Source organism: Alexandromys fortis, unplaced genomic scaffold (assembly GCF_014885135.2).
Source record: "Alexandromys fortis isolate MF-2015 unplaced genomic scaffold, M_Fortis_MF-2015_v1.1 scaffold_30, whole genome shotgun sequence".
In the NCBI taxonomy this organism is placed as follows: Eukaryota; Metazoa; Chordata; class Mammalia; order Rodentia; family Cricetidae; genus Alexandromys; species Alexandromys fortis.
The window spans coordinates 7,506,963-7,528,481 of NW_026067922.1; the positions used below are offsets into that span (position 1 = coordinate 7,506,963).

At 47.0% G+C, this 21,519-nt stretch overlaps 2 long non-coding RNA genes across 2 annotated transcripts in view; one reads left to right on the forward strand and one right to left on the reverse strand.

Moving 5' to 3' along the window:
- LOC126501247 (uncharacterized) overlaps window positions 1-6,522 on the forward strand; it is a 17,497-nt gene extending 10,975 nt beyond the window's left edge. Inside the window, exon 3 of the long non-coding RNA XR_007591597.1 lies at window positions 6,039-6,522. This is a non-coding gene — a long non-coding RNA (uncharacterized lncRNA). The remainder of the gene's footprint in view (window positions 1-6,038) is intronic.
- The window catches only part of LOC126501248 (uncharacterized), a 32,231-nt gene that overhangs the window by 2,487 nt on the left and 8,225 nt on the right, over window positions 1-21,519 (reverse strand). Inside the window, exon 2 of the long non-coding RNA XR_007591598.1 lies at window positions 1,390-1,657. This is a non-coding gene — a long non-coding RNA (uncharacterized lncRNA). The remainder of the gene's footprint in view (window positions 1-1,389; window positions 1,658-21,519) is intronic.

Genomic DNA, 21,519 nt, shown 5'->3' on the forward strand with positions numbered 1-21,519 from the left:
AGGGAGGGAGAAAATACCTCTGTAGGGAGTTTCCTTAATTAGTGATTGATGGGGGAGACAGGGAGTCAAGACCATGGTGGGTGGTACCATCCCTGGGTTGGTGGTCCTGGGTTCTATAAGAAAGCAGGCTGAGCAAGCGGTGAGGAGCAAGCGGCTCCATGGCCTCTGCATCAGTCCCTGTCTCCAGGTTCCTGCCTCAAGGTTCCTGCCCTGTTTGATTTCCTGTTCTGGCTTCCTTCAATGGTGGACTATGATGTGGAAGTGTAAGCCCAAGAAACCCTTTCCTCCTCAACTTGCTTTTGGTTATGGTGTTTCATTACAGCAATAGAAACCCTGACTAAGACAAGGTCCAACCTGTTCCTGAATTTATTTCATCTTTTTATTTCATTCTTAATAATGACAAGTATAAATAATAACTCCCCCTCACACTGTTCCCCCAGATGGTTTACAGCAAGCATTATTTCATGTAACTTTGCAAAAATCCCAGTGTGCTGATGTTATTGTCAAGCTAAGGAAACGAATGGACAGCGAGCTGAAATATCACGATCATCACAACTGCAGGTTCTCACAGTCCCCTGACATCAGCTCTCGATTTTCACCACACCTTCCCAATACCGAGTCAACTAGCATCGAACTGACGGCATCTATGATGTGGGGGTGTTTTCTCGTGTTTATTATCTCATCCTCACCATTCTCAGCCATCCACTCTAACCCCCGGCCTTTGACACTGTTGTGCCTGTTGCTAAGTTAAAGTGGAACACAGTGGAGTCCAGAGAAAGGTTCTCATCAACTGAAAGCCACCAAAACCAGCCACCAAAGAGATGACTTGCCTTGGAGATTCCATTTTCGGTCACCTATTTCTAAGAACTGTTTTTCCTCCCTCTCCCTTCCCTTTCTTCTTCCTTCTTTCCTCCCTCCCTTCTTCCCTTTTTCTGTCCCTCCCTCTTTCCCTCCTTCCTTCCTTCTCTCCTTCCTTCCCTCCTTCCCGTCTGAGTTTTTTTTTTTTGAGACAAGGTCTCACATAACCTGGCTTAGCCTCACACTCACTATGAAGCTAAGGATGGCCTTGAACATCTGATTTTCCAGCCTCCACCTCCTGATTTCCTAACCTATCCTTCTCTTCTTGCTGAAACCTAATCATGTTGCTTTGGAACAGATTCCACAGAAGACTAAGAGGAGTGAAGTTATTTGGAAAAAGTTGCTAGATGCGTATGGATTTGTGAAAATAAACACTATGAACATTTTGGGACTAAGTCACAAACTGTCACTGCATGAATACCTCGCTGCTTCATCCACTTAACTGAACGAATACAATACAGCAGCTAAAAGGAGTTTTGCTCTGGTTCTTTCGGGGGAGGGAGAAAGAGATTTTGACAGCTATGCTCCTACCTGGGTAATTTCTCTTCTCTTGTGGCTGACTCCCATAATGGGTCCTCTGGGAACGATGTCCTCTGGTGTCCATGTGGAGACTCAGAATGAAAACACTGAGAAAGCTCCTCATGGTGTCTTACTGTTCTATTGCTGTGAAGAGACAACCATGACCAAGGCAACGCTTGGAAAGGAAAGCATTTGACTGGGCCTGGCTTACAATTTCAGAGGATTAGTCCATTAGCATCATGGGAAGGGAGCATGGTGGCACACAGGCAGGATGATGAGGCTGGAAAAGTAAGAAAAGTAGTTGAGAGCTTTGCATCCTTATCCTCAGATAGAAGGCAGATGTGGGGGTAGGATAGAGGTAGAAGGAGGGGATTGGAAGCTGTGGGCTTTAGAAGCCTCAAGTCCCACTGCCAGTGACACACCCACTCCAACAAGACCACGCCTCCTAATCCTTCCCTGACAGATCATCATCTGGGGACTAAACATGCACATAGATGAGCCTATGGGGGCCAATCTTATTCAAACCACCATACATGGGTCGCTGGTCTCAAGGGCATCTCTCTGTGGCTGATTAAAAACAAACAACAATAACAACCACCACCAATGTCTCCAGCTAGCTGGCAGAGACAGCTCCCTCCTCTTTGGGAGAGGATCATACGGTACCATGGCAGGGGACTCTGCAGTGACACATCTCTGAGCATTTGAATGGATGAAGAGAAGGGGAGATGAGGGAGGAGAGACCTCATCTTGTTCAATGGATCCGAAGAAGTATTACAAAGACATGGATCTGGGAGAGCCAACAGACAGAAAGTGAGCCACAGAAGATCTCAGTGGCTCATGACCCCGCTGTGAGGGACAGTGGAGTAAGAGAAGGCTAGAGAGGTCACAGAAGCTGGACCACAGGCAATTCCATGCCAACCTGGTGACTTCCGTCTTGATCTTCTGGGTGACAGCAGTCAGTAATTCAGTGCTTTCAAGAAGGAGAGGAATAAACTGAAGTTGAGTTTTTCCACTGGAGACAGAGGCAGAGTCTGGGTTCGGGAGGGTTAAAGACAGAAAGGGTTCCCCAGTTTTCAGGGGGTTGTGAACCAACTCATGAGGAGCCACCAGGCTGTACCGCAGAAAGACGTGAGGTCTGCTTAGCTGGAAGGAGAAGAACAGGGAGCCAGGGCTCACTCACAAACTTCTCTCTCAGAGCCACCAGAGAAGAAGCAGGTTTCCTCATGCGGTTGCGAACGGGCCAGATCTCCATCCTGTTGCTATTCCACTTCCCTTTCATTTAGTTTGCACAAGAGAGGCCACACTCCTTCAATAAGGCCTTTCTTTCCCCTAGCCGAGTGGGTTATTCACTGAAGTTGGTGGCAGGGGAGCCGACGGGAGGGCTGAGGGCCAGGAATATTAGTAAACAGAGAGCAAAGACTTAGATGGTTGTTAAACAGAGAGCTCGGCTGAACTGGGAGGTGGCAGCACCTGCCCTGTGCCCCATGTTTCAGATGCCCAGAACCCTGGCAGAAGCCTAGGTCTGGCCACTCATTCTCTCACCCAGCAGGCAGCGAGAAGCAGTCTCCAAACCCAGGGAGACAGAGGCACAAAAATCAAAAGCAGTGTCCCAGGGGTCAGGTTCTGGGCTCCAGGATGCAAGGTGGACTCGGTTCTTCCAGCTCAGGCCTCTGTGGACCTCTTTCATGACAATGGGCTTCCATTTGTTTTTCTGTTTTTAAAATGTCTACGCGTTTCAGACTCTGGAAGGCCCTCAGTCCAGTGACCAGGAGGCCAAAGCACCACACAGTTCAGGTTGCATCCCAGAATAGCAGTGCTCAGCCCCTAACTTCCAGCGACTGGCTCAGAGACTGGACCCTGGATCCCTTCCAAACACATCCTAGCCTCAAAACGGGAAGAGCGGGGAAACCCTCTTCTCCTTTTTTCTTTACTTCCTTTCAAACTTTTTTTTTTAATTTTTATTTTATCCAAGGGTCTCTCCTTTCTCTTTTTCTCCATTTCCCTATCTTATACCAGTACTGGGGGCTCAGTTCTGCGATCACGGTACTTAGGAGGCTGAGGCAAGAAGATTGCTGGATTCTTGGCCAATCTAGGCTATGTAGCAAGTTCCAGGCCAGCCTGGGCTACAGAGTAAGACCCTGATTCAAAACAGCAGCAAATCTCCTTGTCTGTCTGTCTGTCTGTCTGTGCTTATCCCTATCGCTCTGTCTTGCTCTCAAGTGTATGTGTGTGTGTCTTTCTCTTTCTTCAAATTTCAAAGAAACCCCACTGAATAGCTGACTATTCAGGACCTGTGGAATGAGGCCTCTTTGGGCTGGGCTGTAGTCCTTTGACTACAAGTCTCAAAGGGGTTGCAGGCTGATCAACCCAGAGCAAGGCAGAGGCTGTGGCAGCAATGCTCCCTGCACCCGAGACTGGCCATCTGTATGCAAATCTCAGCGTCCCAGCAAACTTGCATCAGCCTAACTGGCCTGGCGGGCTGTGCCTCAGCAATTATCAGTGCACATCGGGCCTTTGTGCCCGCGGCCGGGCTTTGTGGGCGCCGAGGCTGCCCAGCACCTGCATCTCGGAGGTGGCAGATGGCAGGACTTGGCAGCAATATGGAAGTTTGCCTGAATGTGGCTGAGCCACAAATGGACATCTTTTATTTCTTCCTGGGGGTGGGGAGCTCAAGAGAGGATTAGTGTTAGATTACCACCCATTCTTTCACTTGGCAAATATTTATTGAGTGCCTACTATGTGTCCTGCCACCAGTGGCCTAAGAAGAGCCCCTCAAAGGACACAGTATGACTATTAAGAGAAAGAAAAAGACCTGAGAATGGACTATTGACATTCAAAATCACTACATAGGCAGTTGACATTCCTGGGGACTGTGACCAACACAGTATAACACGGGGACTCCTCCCCTCCTGTAGGCCCACAGAGGCCAGTCAGTTCCTGCCTGATTGACTCATGCATTGACCATGGTCAGGCACATGCAAGACCACAGCTCCACAGATGTGGTCTTCCCACCCAGGTGTTGAAGTAGCATGGAACCAGCATGATGATTCAGGCCTTTAATCCCAGCTCTCAGGCAGAGGCAAGTGGATATCTGAGTCTGAGGCCAGATATCTGGTCTACAAAGTGAGTTCCAGGACAGCCAGGGCTACTACTACACAGAAAAACCCTGCCTTGAAAATGGAAACAACAACAACAGCAACAACAAAAAATCCAGCAGCAACATCATTGAAAGTCCAGTAAGTGAAAACTGTTGCCCCCTAGACAAAAGGATGGAAACCATCTCAGGGCAGACACAGGCCATGGTCTGTCCCCTAAAGAGCTGATCCAAAGAGTACCCCTTAGGAAGGGCTACATCGGAAGCCATGCTAAAAAGATGGGAAGAATAGTTAGATCTTTAATGAGATGATGCACCCTTTCTTCCCAGAATTCCCAGCTCAGTCTCAGTCGCCATGGTCTGCCACAAACTTCCACTGGGTCGGCATCATTTTTCTCTTTTTCTTCTGCACTTTTCTTCCGGGTGCTGAGCAGACCGTAAGTACGCTTTCTCTGGTACACTGATGTTTTCTTCAGTCTTTCTCTTCCGCTCCCTTCCCGATACACGGCTGCTTGTCCAGTGTCTAGCTGACCTCCCTGCCAGTGAAAATGGCTTGGCTTTCCTTCTTCTGGCTCCCTCCTGGCAGCTGCTATATTTACAGCTTGCCTCTTTGGGAGTTTCCCTTCTAAAACTGCCTTTAAGCCTCCATTTGAGTCTGTTCTTAAATTCTTCTGTTAATGAGGCTGTGAACCTCAAGAGGGGACCCAAATTTCCCAGTATCCTATAGCTGCATATATTCTTTAAATTACATTATTGTATGGGGGGGATGCACGCGTGCACTCATGCGTGCCAGATGACCTTGTGGAGGTCAAGAGAACAGCTTGTGGGAACTGTTCATCTCCTTACACCACGTGAGTCCCAGGTATTGAACTCAGAACATCAGGCTTGGCTGCAAGTACTCTACCCACAGAGCCATCTCACTAGCCCAGAGGTGCATATTTTCTTGAGCTAGGGCTGGCAGCTAAGATGATTGGCGTCTGCTTTGGAGACAGCTGTAGCTACTCATCTTCTAGAAATGGGCTGACTTTCTCATTCAACCTTTCTGGATAGACTTTTGCAGATTCACACCTAAGTGTGTTTCCACGGCGACCCGTGCAAGAGCATCCTTCTGCAGAGTGTGGCCGGAAGAGTGCGGCCGGCTGAAAAGAGCCCCGTGGAAGGGAGGGTTTATATGGGCTCACAGTTTGAGGGTACCGTCTGTTGTGGCTGGAAAGGCACAGTATGAGGTCATATCACATCTGCTGTCAAAGTACCAGTGGAAGAATGAGGTGCTCGGCTCCCTGCTTGATTCATTCTGGGATCCTTACTCATGGGATGTTTGTTCTTTGTTTATTTGTTGTAGAGGGTACTGGGAACCAAATTCAGAGCTCTGTTTATACTAAGCAAGCACTCTACCACTCTGCCAAGTCTTACTCCATAAATTTGTTCAACATAGCACTTTCTGGATGGACTGAACACATATTCCTTGAAGCACAAGGGATCTCAACTTTATATGGCTATTGTAATGTTAGGATACTTTAAGGAATCACTCTAATAAGGCTTAAAGTTTTTTTTTGTAATTTTTTAGCTCAAAATGAAGAATGTACTTGCTGTCACTCCATACATCTGAGCCTGGGTTTCTGTACAACTGTACTCGCCACCCCATCCCTGGGTCCATGGCTTCGCATCACCTTGCTGTGTCACACCGGCCTCGAAGCCCCTCCTGTAGAAGCCGAGCGTTTTGATGCTGTGTCTGTAAAACTCCTGCTTTATATTATGAAGGTGTGGGAACATGGACGAAAACCCAATCGGGAGGGATGCTGCCAGATCTTACTGTTCCATTTGTCTTAGTCCATTAGGGCTGCTTTGACAGATGACCATAGATGAAGTGATTCCAACCACAAGCATTTACTTCTCCTCGCTGCAGCTGCTGCAGGTCCGAGGTGAGGGGTGAGGAGGTGACATCTGGGAAAGCCCCCATCCCTGGCCTGTAGGAGTTCTTGTTGTGGTCTCTTACACTGGAGAGCTGGGAGGAGGTTCACCACCATGGACAGGAACAGTTCATTCATTCAAGGCGGTTCAACATTGCATTCAGTGTGTGGTACCATGGGGAAGAAAAATGAGGCTGAAGAAAACATACAAGTCAGACGGAAACCTGGCATGGCAGTCAAGACCTGCAGAATGAAGGTAAATCTAACAGTGGGATGAGGTCTGGCAGTTAAAGAAGAAACCACTCCTCACCTTCGCCCCCACCCTCACACTTCCGCACCCCCACAAGGCGCGGTTGCCCATATCTCCTGATAACTACGATTTGGTGCCATTTGGGGAAATGTAGTCAAACCACTTGTTGGTGTGGCCGAGTGTGAGGGCTGTTGCCAACGTGGAGGCACTGAACCTGAGAACTAGGCTCTACCTGATTCTCATGGCCAGTCGGAAGTCGCTCCCTGCTCCCTGTGTCGGGAGCTGGATCACACACAGTCCTACACCCTAGAGGCTCCGGATACCACCTTCTGCGCATTTCCAGAAGGAAGAACAGTGGATCGCCAAGATGGGAGTTCAGCATAACAGTTCACTCTGCACGGGGAGTTGTTTTGTTTGCTTGTCTTGTTTTTGGTTTTGCTGTGTCGTGTTTTGAGACAGGGTTCCACTACATAGCCCAGGCTGGGCTCCACCTCAGTGTACCCCTTTCTCAGGTTCCTGAACTGAAAGGATTACAGGCCTGAGTCATCGCCACATCCTGTTAGAGGCCAGTTTAAGAGAGGCCAGCAATCCTAAAGGAAATATTCATGAAGGGCGAGGGGGTTCCTAACTCAATTGACATCAATGTGAAGGAGAGGAGAGGTGAGAATTTTAAAAATTAAAAAAAAAGGGGGGGGAGGTTAAAATGAGTTGAAGATCAGTCCAGTAGCTCACACAAGATCTTGAATTAAGGATGGGACTTGGATGCTGGTCAGTGAAAAACAGTGTTAGGTCCTGGGCTTCCTCAGGCCCATTTAGACTGGGGAGTAACGGCTTGAAAGGATTGGAAATGGGAAGTGAAGTTGAAGGTAAACCATGGTGCTAAAGTCAGGGGAAGGGGAAGGGGCTCTTAAAGATAAGTAGGTGCTTCTTCCTTGATGGAGGATGAGGTAGACGGAAAGGGGAAGACTTCTGTTTGCCTGGAGTCATCATCCCTATCTCCCAATCTGCTGTGGTAGGACCAGATGGCTAGAACCGCTCTAATTAAACAAGAAGTGTGTGTAAAGGAACCCAGTGCAGTCCCTGGCACATAGCAGGGTCATAATAGCTGTTTGATAAATGACTCACCCTGCAGATGAATGAGAATGTGGAGGAATGGTGGGAGAGATTAATGAGTGACAGGCCGGAGAGGTTCGGGCATGCGTGAAGGGAGGGAAGAAGGGAGGGGGGAGATAATTGCTAAGTGTATTCATTAAGATCCTGCTCAAATGCTGTCTCTTCCAAGAGGAAAAAGCCCCCAAGAACTTCCTCTTACCCATACTCATCTACCCACACCCCAAGGGAACTCTTTGACCATGCCCCTCGCTGAAATAAAGGTTGCTGCTTCCTGAATGACTTGGGAAAGACGTCACCTACATACTGAGTAGCCATGTTGTGAGGCTGTAAGGGAGACAAGGTTTTCCATGGTGAGCATAGCTTCAAGCATTTACCAATACACCCTGCCTCCCACCCCTCATTCTCAACCTCAACATGAAGACTGGGGTGTAACCTGGAAAGCTCCCAAGGGTCATATCCCCCTAGAAACTTGGTTTCCACCAATTCTCATAAAGATCCAGCCCACATTTATTGCACCCTGGTTTTATTAGGCTTGTTGGTTTGTTTGTTTGTTTTCTTTTGACTTTTTTGCTTATTGGCTTTATTAGGCTTTTTGGTTATAAGTTAGTTATGATGTTTAGAACTCTAGGCACTCAGAGAAATCCAAGGTAAGGGCCATTTTGAATCCTTGCCTTTATCTGCTCCCTGAGCCATCTACTTATCACAATCCCTTTCTTTTGAGTAAGTCCACAGGGTAACAGTGCAAACCCTTCAGGGGAGAAAGCAGTGACTCCCATAGATGAAGGGGAAAGAATGGACTGCATTGTTGCAATGTGATTCTTAGCCAGATGTCATGTTTTGGGAAAACAGAAAGCAGTGTGTGTGAGAAGGAAAGAAAGGAGCGGAGTGGTGGTGGTGGGGGAGATATGTACATGTGTGTGTGTGCATGTGTGTGTGTGTGTGCATGAGAGAGAGAGAGAGAGAGAGTATGCTCGCAAAAAGTTGGAGAGAATGAACAGGGTCAGCCATGGTGATGCCTTGAACAAATCTCTTTCTCTGGGACACAACTCAGATGGTAAGAGGTCAGACACGGCAGCTCCTTTGCCTTTGCTCCTGCATAGGAGTAGATCCTATAAATGCTAAGTCCCTTCTCAGACCACAGGTGTTTGTATACATGCTTAATCCTGTGACCACCCAAACTCCTGCTGCTTCCTGGCTTAACTAAGCCAGGAGTTTTCCCAGTAGTCTCCATAAGAGACCTTGCTTTTACCTACTTCATATGGAAAGGTGATTACCAAACAAATAAAACAAAAGTCAAGAAAGCGAAAAGGAAGGAAAAATTATTTTGGAGCATGCACTATACATCAGGTTTTAGACCCAGAAGTTTCATATGTTAAGCCTCACAATACCCCTGAGAGATCAAGAGGTCATATTTTGACTTTTTTGTTGTTGTTGTTGTTGTAATAGAAGACATAATTGAAGATTTCCCTCAACCTTAGTCTACCCTAATTCCAAGTCTATCTGATTTTCTCTGTGGGACGATGAGAGGTAAGAGCTCACTAGAAGAGTGCTTGCCTAGCTGTCTATGAAGCACTAGGGTGTCATAGTCATGCAAATTCTTGGGGTTCAATAGACAACCACCCTATCTTAATGGGCAAGCTACAGGCCAGAGAAAAACAGACCACCTCAAAATAAATACAGGATGGGTGCTGGAGAAACGGCTCTTCTGGCAAGGGCACTTGCTCTTCTCTCAGAAGACCAGAGTTTGGTTCCCAGAACCTAAATATGATGGCTCACGCCATCCATAGCTGCAGTTCCAGGTGATCCAAACCTACCCAGCCAGGCCTCAGGTATGCACGCATATACTCAAAAATAAATAAGCCTAAAAAAAAGTCAAACAAACGAAAAAACACCAAGATGAGTGGCACCTGAGGAATGACACACCCAAGGTTGACATCAGGCTTCCATAAGTATGTGCATACATGTGCATGAACTGGGTGTTTCCTCAAAAATAAAACAGAACATGGATATACAGAGAGAAGGTAGGGGTGAGGGAAAGGGAGGGAGGAAGGAAGAGAAGAGGGAGGGAGAGAGGGAGAGAGAGAGAGAAGGAGGAAGGAAGAGATGGAGGGAGGGAGAGAGAGAGATTGAGAGATTATACAGAGAGCTCATCCCTGCCTTTGGAACTGGATAGCCTCCTTTGAAGCTGAGCCCCATGAGACCACATTGGAGCCAGTGGTTCTTGGATCTGCATTCTGGAACCTGAAGCCACTTTTGTGGTGATCCCAGGTCAGTGTTCTTGGCAGGGCTCTCCTGCTCCTGAGAAAATCACTCAGTTGCCCTCCTTATATATCCAATTGCTCGTATTTGCTAGGGCCTCTGGACCATAGAATGGTAGAGATATCTGAGGACAATTAGCACCCACGGCTACCTGACTTTTTGTCCAGTGAGGCTCCTTCCTATGAAATCAGTCTACCGAGAGTAACAAGACTTCTTAGCTCGTCTCCACAGATGCCATGTCATCTCTCAGGGACAGCTTACCTATACCATTTCCTTCCTGCTCGGCTCCATCCTCCTCAGCCTCGAAAGACAAAGCTGGTCTCTTTCCTGAACAGCCCTCGCATCCTGCACTGCTGTGATTAGATGACCTCTTGGGCTGACCTGCTTCAGGTTAAATGAGTCTATTCATTGAACTTTTCCTTCCCTGAACTATATACGGCCCCCGTATCAGTTTCCTGGCTCCTTTTTCGGACGACACAAGGTGAAGGATAGAATTCAGAAACTGTTCCTTGTCTCGAGGCCCCTCATATCCCATCTTTAACTTTATCCTGAGAAGCCAGGCACACGCCACACCCCACTCTTTTAGGAAAGAAGAGAATACTCTTTTCATTCATTACCTTGGCTTCACCCTGCTCAATGTATGTGCGATGTGAGGCTTTGAAGAAACCTTACTCTTGCCACTGTGAAGCTATGGAGCATATCTGAAGACAATCTGTTCATTTCTGGGTAGGGAGCATGCTAGCGACAAGTCTATACAATTCTTATACTTAAGACCCAGAAACCGCCACAAGGAAGGGCTAGTTCCTGTTTCTAATTAATCTATTAACTCCCCTCTTTCCTGACTCGATTGCTCTCCTCCACTTTCGTGACAGACACATATCCAACACTCTTCCATTAATCCATGGCGCTTGGAGCCGTCATTGTAGGCTCTCCCTTCCAGGTGTCATTTACTGTAATCACCACTGAAAATGAAAGTCATTTTCCAGAAGCTGGGGAGTAGGAGACACTCATTTGTATCCTTTTCAAGTCCAAGATGACTGCCTGGTTCCCCAGAGGTCAAATGACAGCAGCACTTGTCATTTTGCTCCTCTCACGTGCCTGACTCTCTCAGCATGCTGGTGGCCGCCCTGGGAAAGAGAACATTTAATCCTAGATCTCTTCCCAGGCTCCGGGTGATTGAAAAATGCCCATGTTTTTTTTGTTTGGTTTGGTTTGGTGGTTTTGTTTGTTTGTTTTGCCTCAATCTAATAAAGAACAATTGACCACATAAATATTAAACGTAGTCAATCACCAAGATGGACAGCGGCATGCTGATACAACTGTATTGGGGCTACAAACTGTTGTAAGCCTAGTACTCCAATCTGAATGCACAATGTCTGCCACAGGATCCCTTGTTTGCACACTTGGCCTCAGGCTGACTGTGCTTTTGGGGGACATTTAGAACCTTTAGGAGAAGAGATCCTACTGAAGGAAATTAATTGAGTGGGAGGGGGTGCAGACCTTGAGGTTCCTGCCCTGTTTGAGTTTCTGTCCTGACATTTTTTGACAACGAACTATGATGTTCGTTAAGTATAAGCTGTTAAGTATAAGTGTTAAGTATAAGCTGGGCAAACTCCTTTCTTCCCCAACTTGCTTTTGGTCATGGTGTTTCACTATAGCAATAGAAACTCTTAAGTAAGGCAGCTGTGATGTAATATTATTGTAAGAACAGTTATTTTGGGAGCTGGACTAGCTGTAGCTCAGTTCCTGATATGACAACATCTCTCCTAACATGGTCAGGAAACATATATGTCTATCGGCATGAAGGGGCCTCTGGCTCTTGATTCTCTCTGTAGACAGGCAGGCAAGCTTTAGGAGGGTTCATAGAAACCAGCTAAAAGCCTGTAGTCACTGAGAACTGTTTCTCCAGCCTGGAGAATGTCTGGGAGCCAGGGGGATATGGCTTGATGGTTCCTTCTTTAAGAGTGTTGGATAAATGATGGTTGATCCTACTGAACAAGCGGGAGAGTCAGGAAGCCTCGTACTACGTACTCCCGAGGGTTACGTTGGAATACATAACTCAACCCAGATGAAAACAAATCTCACTAAGCAAGTGCCAGGCAAGGGTCTGAATTCTTTAGCCCCTTGCAACTATCTGTAATTAGCAGTTGTAGAAGTATGAGTATGGGCCTTAAGTAACGACTCAGATGTGGCATTGAAGGTAGCACGGGTCTTTGTTCAAAGTTGGGGGGCTTTCTCAGAACTTTATTCTGTTTCTGTTTCTCATGGTGTAAACATTTGCCGGGAATGCTTTTGCTCAGTGCCTAACCAAGGCTGCATGGCTGCAAGTTTAAGACCAGTTATAAGAGCAAGACTATGTGTCAAGAAATGTATTTGTTACCTGTGAGCTCTACTATGTGCTGATATTTTACACACCTTATTCAAGTGGTCATCAGATTGAACAGGAGGGTACTGGTGACAGCAGAGGGTGGAGGAGAGTCTCTAGGGCACAGAGTGGGAATCTAGGCCTTGCTACCCTCATTTACCCTCCCCCATTCCCAGGCCTGCACCCAAACATCTCAGATTTAACAGGAGATTTATTTGGACCTCCCAAGTCAGCTTTTGTGTCTGTTCACTCGTAAAGAACTTCTAATCACATAAAGGCCCGAGTGCTCTTGCGTGGTGCTGCAGGTGAGCCAAGACCAGCACATGCACCAGTTAGAGCCTTGGCAAGAGCTGATGACCCAGGAGAATGCGGAGGGTCACTTTCATTAGGTGGAGGGCTTCACATCAGCTCCACCTGGGCCACACCAGCCTCCATCTTTGTGGTATCGCAAGGTGATTTTGGCACCAGCCACAAACAGCTGTGCTGGGGGAAAGGCGCCGCCCAACCCTCCCCCGCCCCCATCCCCAGCCTAATGAGAATGAAGCAAGGCTCAGACTGTAATCCACCCGCGGCAGAAGCCAATCATTCCTCCTCGTTACTGAGAGAAGAAATGCCTCTCAGGGAGCCTTTGGCTCCTTACAAACAAAATAAAACAAATCCTTCCTATGGATTTCATTTGCCATTTAATGCAACCTAATGATTTCCAATTGAAACCATATTCATGTTTGTATTGACTTATTAATAGCACATCCATTTTCCACACAATAAAGCCTGAACATGAACTGGTGACTTTGACCAAAATGCATTAGGTAGCATTAAAGATTAAATAAACACTGTTTCTATGAGTAATGTTTAATGTCCTCTATTTGTCAGTCTATTGAAAATTGATCTCTGGGTATTTTGAGCAGGGGTTCCACAGGGTGCATTTTGAACGTATTATGAGTCATGACTATGTATTAGGACGTGGAATGTTTTCCAGGCCGTCGCTGGAGCTCGTTACAACCTTAGAATATTCTGGTTAATTTGCACAAATTGTTCCAATGTTGATGGCAAAAGCCAAATAGTAAAAGGGCAGAACTGAAACACATGCGTGATTATAACAGCCACTCAGAAATGGCTCCGAGGGGCATGAGGAACCAGCCTTGCCTTCTCCCTCTGGGCCAGCAGCGGTATCTGCCTATGTGGTTCATCTTTGCTGGAGTTGTCTGGGTGGACTGAGTTCACAAGTGGATTCCCTTGCTACTGGAGAAGGGATAAAGCCTGGGGAGACCTTGTCTGCTTCCTGCCGTTCTCATCCTGCACCTATTCTGCAAGGGAAGAGATGGTGTTTTCTCTGATTTTTGTATTCCCCAGGTTTAAGCGATTTAATACCCAAGAGAAGCACACAGAACCAGGCCCTAGCAAAGTCCTATAATCCCAGCTCTAGCAGAGGTTGAAGTAGGAGTGTACAAAGTTCTAGGCAACCCTAGGCCACTGAGCAAGTTTGAATCGCCTTGACAACACAGGGAGGTTTATCCTAAAATAAAAGATTAAAAGAAGGCTGGAACCAGAGCTTAGGGGGATGCATTTGCCAAGCACACTCAGGGCCAAAGGGACAAGCCCCCAAAATCTACAGCAAGGAAGGCAGAAATTAGGTGTGATGGTAAAACACCTGTAACCCCAGCACTTGGGAGGTAGAGACAGGAGAATCAGGAGTTCAAGATCAGCCTGGACTACACAAAACTCTCTCATACACACAAACAAGAAAAAGAGACAGAAGGAAGACTTCAACAGACTGGTTGTAATAATTACAATTACAATAATTACTACATATTGAACACCATCTTAGGACAGTCAAGATGCTCATTACCTCTGATTATCTCACTGTGACACCAAACAGATTCTTCCCTGTATATCCACTAGATGATTTGCCATAGTTGATGTTACCACTGAGACCATTATCCAGGTGCTATGGTTGAACACGAACTGTCCCCAGACAGGCACGTGAATCACACACTTGGTCTTTAGCTGGTGATGATATTTTAGATATTTAGATATTTTAGATGATATGTTGGAAAGCTTAGAAGGTGGGGGTTCTAGCTGGAGAAAACAGGTCCCTAGGGTGTGTCTTGGAAGGTTATAATAATTCTTCTTCGCCCAGCTTCCTGTCTGAAACAAGACAAAGAACTCCTCTGCCATAGGCTCTCTCCAGCATGATTGCTTTTGGCCGTGTTTTAGGGTGTCTATTGCTGTAATTCAACACCATGACCAAAAAGCAAGTTGGGGAGGAAAGGGTTTTTTTGGCTTACACTTCAGCATTGCTGTTCATCATCACTAAAGGAAGTCAGGGCGGGACCCCAGAGGCAGGAGGTAGTGCAAAGGCCATGGAGGAATGCTGCTTACTGGCTTGCTCCCCATGGCTTGCTCAACCCACCTTCTTATAGAACCCAGGACCACAACAAGCCTAGGGATGGCACCACCACCCATAGCCTAGGTTTTCCCCCATTGACCACTCATTGAGAAAATGCCTCCAGGAGATGCAGCTGTAAGGCATTTTCTCAACTGGGGGTCCTTTTTCTGATGACTCTAGCTTGTGTCAAGATGACACCAAAACTAGCTGGTGCAGGTCCCCAAACTACAGAGCCAAATGAGGGCTCAAACTCTCTGTAACTGTTCACCAAAGCCCCAATCTCCTTCTATTAGTTAGAAGTTCTCTTGTCTTTGGCCACAGCAGTAAGAAAGATTACTAACACAAAGAAGCACACTTCTTTACTGAATCTTTTCATTCTCACTATGGAATGGCTAGGTTGGGTAAGTTTTCGCAGGCATTTTGCAAGTGTAAGTTTATAACCCAGACAAGTGAGATCATCGGTGTTTTCTCCCTCCTCTTGTTTGTCTTCCTGCCTTCCCTGACTCCTTGTATTGGATATGTATGTGTTTGGGGAATAAAATATCCTGACAGAAAACAACAGAAGAGAGAAAGGGCTTATTTTAAAGGTATACAATCCATCATGGAAGACATACCTGCAGGGAGAGAAAGCATGGTGGCAGGAACAGGAGGCTGGCTGGTCACATTGTGTCTGTTCGCAGGAAGCAGAGAGTGAACAGGAAGTGGGTCCAAGCCATAAAACCTCAAAAGCCAGCTGGTGGTGGCACATGCCTTTAATCCCAGCACTGGGGCAGATGGGTCTCAGAGTTCAAGGCCAGCCTGGTATACAGAATGAGTTCCAGGACAGCCAAGACTACATAGAAAAACCCTGTCTCAAAAAACAAAAACAAAACAACAGAAAAAAAAAAATGGGGCTGGAGAGATGGCTCAGTGGTTAAGAGCACTGGCTGCTCTTCCAGTGGTCCTGAGTTTAATTCCCAGCAACCACATGGTGGCTCACAACCATCTGTAATGAGATCTGGTGCCCTCCTCTGGAATGCAGGCATTCTTGGAGGCAGAATGTTGTATACATAATAAATAAATCGTTTTTAAAAAAATTTCAAATGTGTTGTTTCTTAAAGAGAGATGACCCACTTCCTCCAGTGCAGCTTCCAGGCTCTACGACCTTTCCAAGCATGTAACTGACTGACTGGAGACCAAGTGTTCAAACACATGTGCCTCGGAGGACATTTCACATCCAACCACAGTACTGCCTCTTGTCTCCCTTTCTCTTTGATGATGTATCATTATCCTTCCTATGTACTTCCCAAGCACCCCAAATGCACCCCTCACATTCTCTTTTTGATGTGAGAGGTCTTCATTATCTCTGGGGGCCAGGCAAGGCAAACCTTGACACTTCTCACTGCGAAACAGGCAGACAGACCCAGGCCAAGGGACTTTCAGGTATGCACCCTAAAGGGGTACCTGACCTGGGAACAGAAGCAGGCGCTAGAGAGGTGGTTCTCAAACTGTGAGTCTTGGCGCCCTTGGGAGTCACATATCAGGTATCACATATTAGATATTTACATCAGATTCATAATAGTAGCAAAATTACACTTATGAAGTAGCAACAGAATAATTTTATTGTCGGGAGTCATCACAATCTGAAGAACTGTATTAAAGTCTTACCGCCTTAGGAAGGTTGAGAACCACTCCTCTAGAGGCTTCCAGTTCCAAGTGATGAGAGAAAGGAGGAAAGAACACAATATCATGGGTGAGGGACAGCCTTGAGAGGTATAAACCGAAGGAGTGACACTGTCGGATGAACTTGGAGCCGATGAAATGTTCCTGGCAAAAGTCATCTCAACCACAGTCTTTAAAAGCTGCCAGCTGTATGTGGGTGGCATCTGGCTTCATCTCAGCATGTTGGATCCAGAAAGACCTTTAGCTATGAACTACCCTAATTCATGAGGAAGGCAAGGCAAGGGGACATTAGTCCTCTGAGATACCTCTTCTAAGTGGTCCCTACTTCCTTGTGGCCAACCTCCCCTTAAAGCTTTCTATTACCAACATTTCTATTTCCCTCTGTTCTTTCTCTGGTCTAGGCTACAGGCAATGAGGATTGCGTCTCTCCCATGGGACTTCCAGTGTGGTCTAGAACCACCTGTCCCATAGGGAATGGCGTAGACAATGGGTAGGTTGTCGGTTACAGTTGCATACAGACAACTGTATTAGTGTGCCTCTTACCATTGGCTATAGAACCACGCCAGCAAGTCAGCTGGCCCCAGAAGAGCCTCGGGCCTCACCTATTCCCAGATCATCACTCCCTCTAAAGCCAGTGTTGGAATCCCCACAAAAGGAACCAAAGGAAAACAGAAACAAAACATTGCTCATGACTCTGTTCCATACCCCATTCACCCTTGGGTAACCTTTCCTGCCTGCTAATTCAACAACAGACCCCACCCTCCACTTTCTGAACACCTATAGTACAATCAGAATGATAATAGGTGGGAGAGGGCTCCCTCATTTCAGTCTTGCCAATTAAGTTTAGGACCAGATTTAAATCCTCTAGTGTGCCTAGCAATTCGGTGTTGAAGAGCTGGACACAGCAGGATCCCTTGGAATCTCTGGTCAGCCACTATCACCAACTGGTACACCCCCAGTAAAAGTGAGAAACTTCGTCTCAAAAGAGCCAAGTGTGTGGCACCCGAGAAATCAAATCGGAAGCTCACACACACACACACACACACACACACACACACACTGTACATGTGTAGAAAAAACACACTGTAAAATAATAACAGGGCTGGTGAGTTGACTCAGTAAGTCAAGGCGTTTGCCACCCAGCTTTCCTGCCTGAGTATGATCCCTGGGACCCACATGGTAGAGGCAGGGAAGTGACTCCCACCCGCTGGTTTCTGAAGTCTACATGCAAACTTCGGTATGCATGCACATGTGCACACACACACACACACACACACACACAGACACACACAGTCATCAATGTCATAAAATTTATACTAGGCGTTTACTGAGTGACCTTTTGGAGTCAGACACTGCTTCACACATGGTTTTAGTCTAGTTTCTGCGGAAGGTCCTTACCATCATCTTCTTTTTCAAGATGAGGAAATAGACATGAAACTGGTGGAGTGAGCATGCCATGGGGAGACAATCACCTCACACCATGTGGCCTGTACGCACCACAGGCTCTGTTCCTTAGGGAAGCAAGGATGGGTCATTGAAGCTAAGTCTCAGTTCTGAGGACTATTTGACAGACCTGGGGCCAAGGGTCATCTAAACCAGCTGAATGGTAAGAACCAGAAGGGGCCAGGGAAGACTGGCTTGTTGGAAAGCAGCTTACCCCATAATCTGATGTAGGCAAAGGAGCCTCATGAGCACGTGCCCACACACGGCTCATGCCTGCTATCTGCAGACATTATAACCTGTTGCGCTTTCACTCCCGGCCCTTGAGGATAACTTCCTCCGTCCCTCTACACAGAACCTACAGGAGCAAAGAAGTTACATAACTCAGCCCATAACACAGAGCAGGCCTCGTTGCAGAACTCTGGGCTCCTCTGGTTAACCCCTCTGCCTTCCAAGGTGCAGTATATAAGAGAAAGAATCATCGGCTTGAACTGAGGGGCTTTGAACCCACTGAGCCTTAGGCAGCTGTCAATTCTAACTCTCCGCGCAGGTCTAGCTGCAGGGGCCAGCGCTAGATCCCAGCCTGATCTTGTCCTTCTGTTCTTGGGGACGGAGGGCATCTGTTTACGCACTGGAAACTGAGAGGACACAGTCGGTGTTCCTCTGAGGCTTTCCTGTTGGATCAATAGATCTGTCCATAGGTGAAGGGCATAGGGCTGAAGGCAAGAGAGCTGTACCCAAATGGCTGGGCATTCAAGAAGAGGATCACCGCCCTCCCAGATCACCTTTGTCTCTAAATCATACAGGCTTTCTATGTCAAAATCCAGTTTGAAGGTTTATGTTCGTCATTTTAGATTTGTGTGCGTGTGTTTATGTATACGTGCTTTGCCTGTTTGTATTCCTGAGCACTGTACTCATGCCTGGTGAAAGCAAAGGTCGGAACAAGGTGTGGGATCCCTTGGACATGGAGTTACAGATGGTTGGGAGGTACTGTGTGGATGCTGGGAATTGTATGTAGGTCCTCTGTAAGAATAAGTGCTCTTAGCTGCTGAGCTAGCTCGTTGGCCCCTGGATATGTTTGCTTGTTTGTTATGCTTTTGTTTTTCTGAGACAGGATTTCTCTGCATAGCCCAGCTGGAATTTGCTCTTTAGACCATGCTGGCCTCGAATTCACAGGGATCTGCCTGCCTCTGCCTCCCAAGTGCTGGGATTAAAGGTGTGTGCTTCCACTGCCCGATTCCCCCAGGAATCTTTCGTATGCCACCACTGCCCAGCTGTTCTGCTTTTCTTTGTAAAAAGATGATCTGTTATGACAGATTGTGATAGGCTGAACAATTAATGTGGCCAACGTTTCTCCCTCACATTTGTCGAATCTGAAAGTTGAAAATCAAGTGACAAGAAAGTCTGAGGTCTGGGAAAGTCCTGGCAAACAGAGCTGGCCAAGCTCTCTGTCCTCTTCTTAGGATCATTCGTGAGTCTCAGCCCTCCTGATTATCCATCAAAGAACCCATCTCCAGACACAACCGTACTGGGATTGGGATATATCAGCAGATGCCTTTGCGACCGCAAACATTTCATCTACTGCAGAAGACAGCAAATGACATCCCAAATGGTTATAAGTCTCCAGTGTGGATGCCCACTCTTGACACCATCCTGTTCCCTGTTCCCAAGCCAGGAGGGAAGTCCCCAGCTTCCCTAGGTTGTCCCTGAGCAGGCCACACAGCCAGGTCATCAATGTTGTTCCCTGTCTACAAGCCCCTGCCCCCCACACAAGTGCATACACACACACACACACACACACACACACACACACACACACACACACACCAGCATGGAAGAAAACACTTTCCTCCTACTCTTCCTGTGCACAGCAGCCCCTTCCCTCAGGCTTCTGCTCCTGGCATTGCTGCGTGCCCCACTTCCCACCCCCTCTCTTCTCCCTTCCCACCCAGGCAGTAACAGCATGGCCACTTGGTGATTTCTCTGCAGGGAACCCTAAGCCTGACTCTGAAACTGAACCGGGCTTTGTCCCTAGCAGAGAATGCCAGAAATCTTCATGACTGTCTGGCTCCTGTCCCTAACATCACAGTCCCCCACCCACACCCCATGGAGGAGAGGAGCATCCATGGCATGGATCCCAACCAGCTTGGTCTCCTGGGCGCTCGCTCTCTCTCTCTCTCTCTCTCTCTCTCTCTCTCTCTCTCTCTCTCTCTCTCTCTCTCTCTCTCTCTCTCACACACACACACACACACACACACACACACACCACTTTCCTAAATTAAGGGCTTGGTTTAGATATTTCTAAGTCGTCCTCTCCCAAGTCACCAATGGAAACAGTGTTCACAGGCTGTGACCAGCTGCAGCAGCAGTTAGCACAGCAGACTTCGAGAATGTCGCCTGACCGGTATTGTGGGAACACTTGGGCCTTCCAAACCTCACAAGAAAGAAAATGCCTGGGTGAGATTTCCTCGAAGGCTCCTTGCCAAAGGGCTTCTTGGCCACAAGAATCAAGTCCCCAGGGGTCTCCCCCACCCACCGACAACCACTTTAATAAAAATAGGTCCTTTAGAACTCAAGCTATAACAACACCTGATAGGCAGGGAGGAGGAAGGTGATGCCTCCTGTAGAAATTTCAAACCTTTTTTGGTATGGTCTCATTTTCTTTATGTGTTTCAGGCAAAGAAAGACACAGCAGGGAAAAAGAAAGTTTGGGAGTTTTTGTTGTTTGTTAGTTGGTTGGTGGTTGGTTTTGTTTCTGTTTTTCCTAAAAATTTGACTTCAGAGTTAGTCAAAAAGGATTTTCCCATCAATAAGCACGAACACTATATTCCCTGGATTGATTTCGTTCAGTTTATATACCAACTGCAATGTCTCCCAGTTCCTCACATGATGCCAGCTCACTTTGAATAGTAACAACCAAAATATATATAGATGTATAATGTAAGTACTTTAACACACACACACACACACACAAACATGCCGACAGTTGGCTCACTTCCTTCCTAAACTCTTACAGCATTCTGGAATGATTTCAATATTCCTGTGTGAAAGCACACCTTTGCTTCCAACGCAAGTTGCTGACTGGCTCCTTCATGCAGGTGGTCCTCCGGTGTGTGCCTCAACGTCAAGCTATTTGCTTTCATTCCATCTCCTTTCTATTAAAGGAGTTGCAGGCTTTTCTTCTGGCAATGCTGTTGCAGACAAGACAAGTGACACCTTTCAAAAGGGACAATCCTTCCAATGTCAGTGACTTGGCGCTTTTAGAAAGAAGCGAAGTGTGAGCAGAGGTGAAAACTGAGATCCTGAGAGGGAACAGCTTATCCAACCTCATCATGAGCAAGCTAGCAAGAAAACTCTGATATCCTAGCTGCTGCTGCTGAGGGATTTGTGTTCCCAAGGCCTTCTCAAATCTTAGAAAACAAACAAATAGTATCTTCTTTCATGGATCCATTTATCTAGTCCTTAAAAAGTTTTTCTCTTTCTTTATTATGTCCGCATGCGCGCTCGTGCGTGTGTGTCTGTGTGTGTGTGCGTGCTTGTGTGCATGTGCAGCTATTCACCTCTGGGTCTGGAGGTATTGGCAGTTATGAGGCACTTGATATGGGTGCTGGGAACCAAACTCTGATCTTCTACAAAAGCCTTTAGCTATGGAGTCATTTC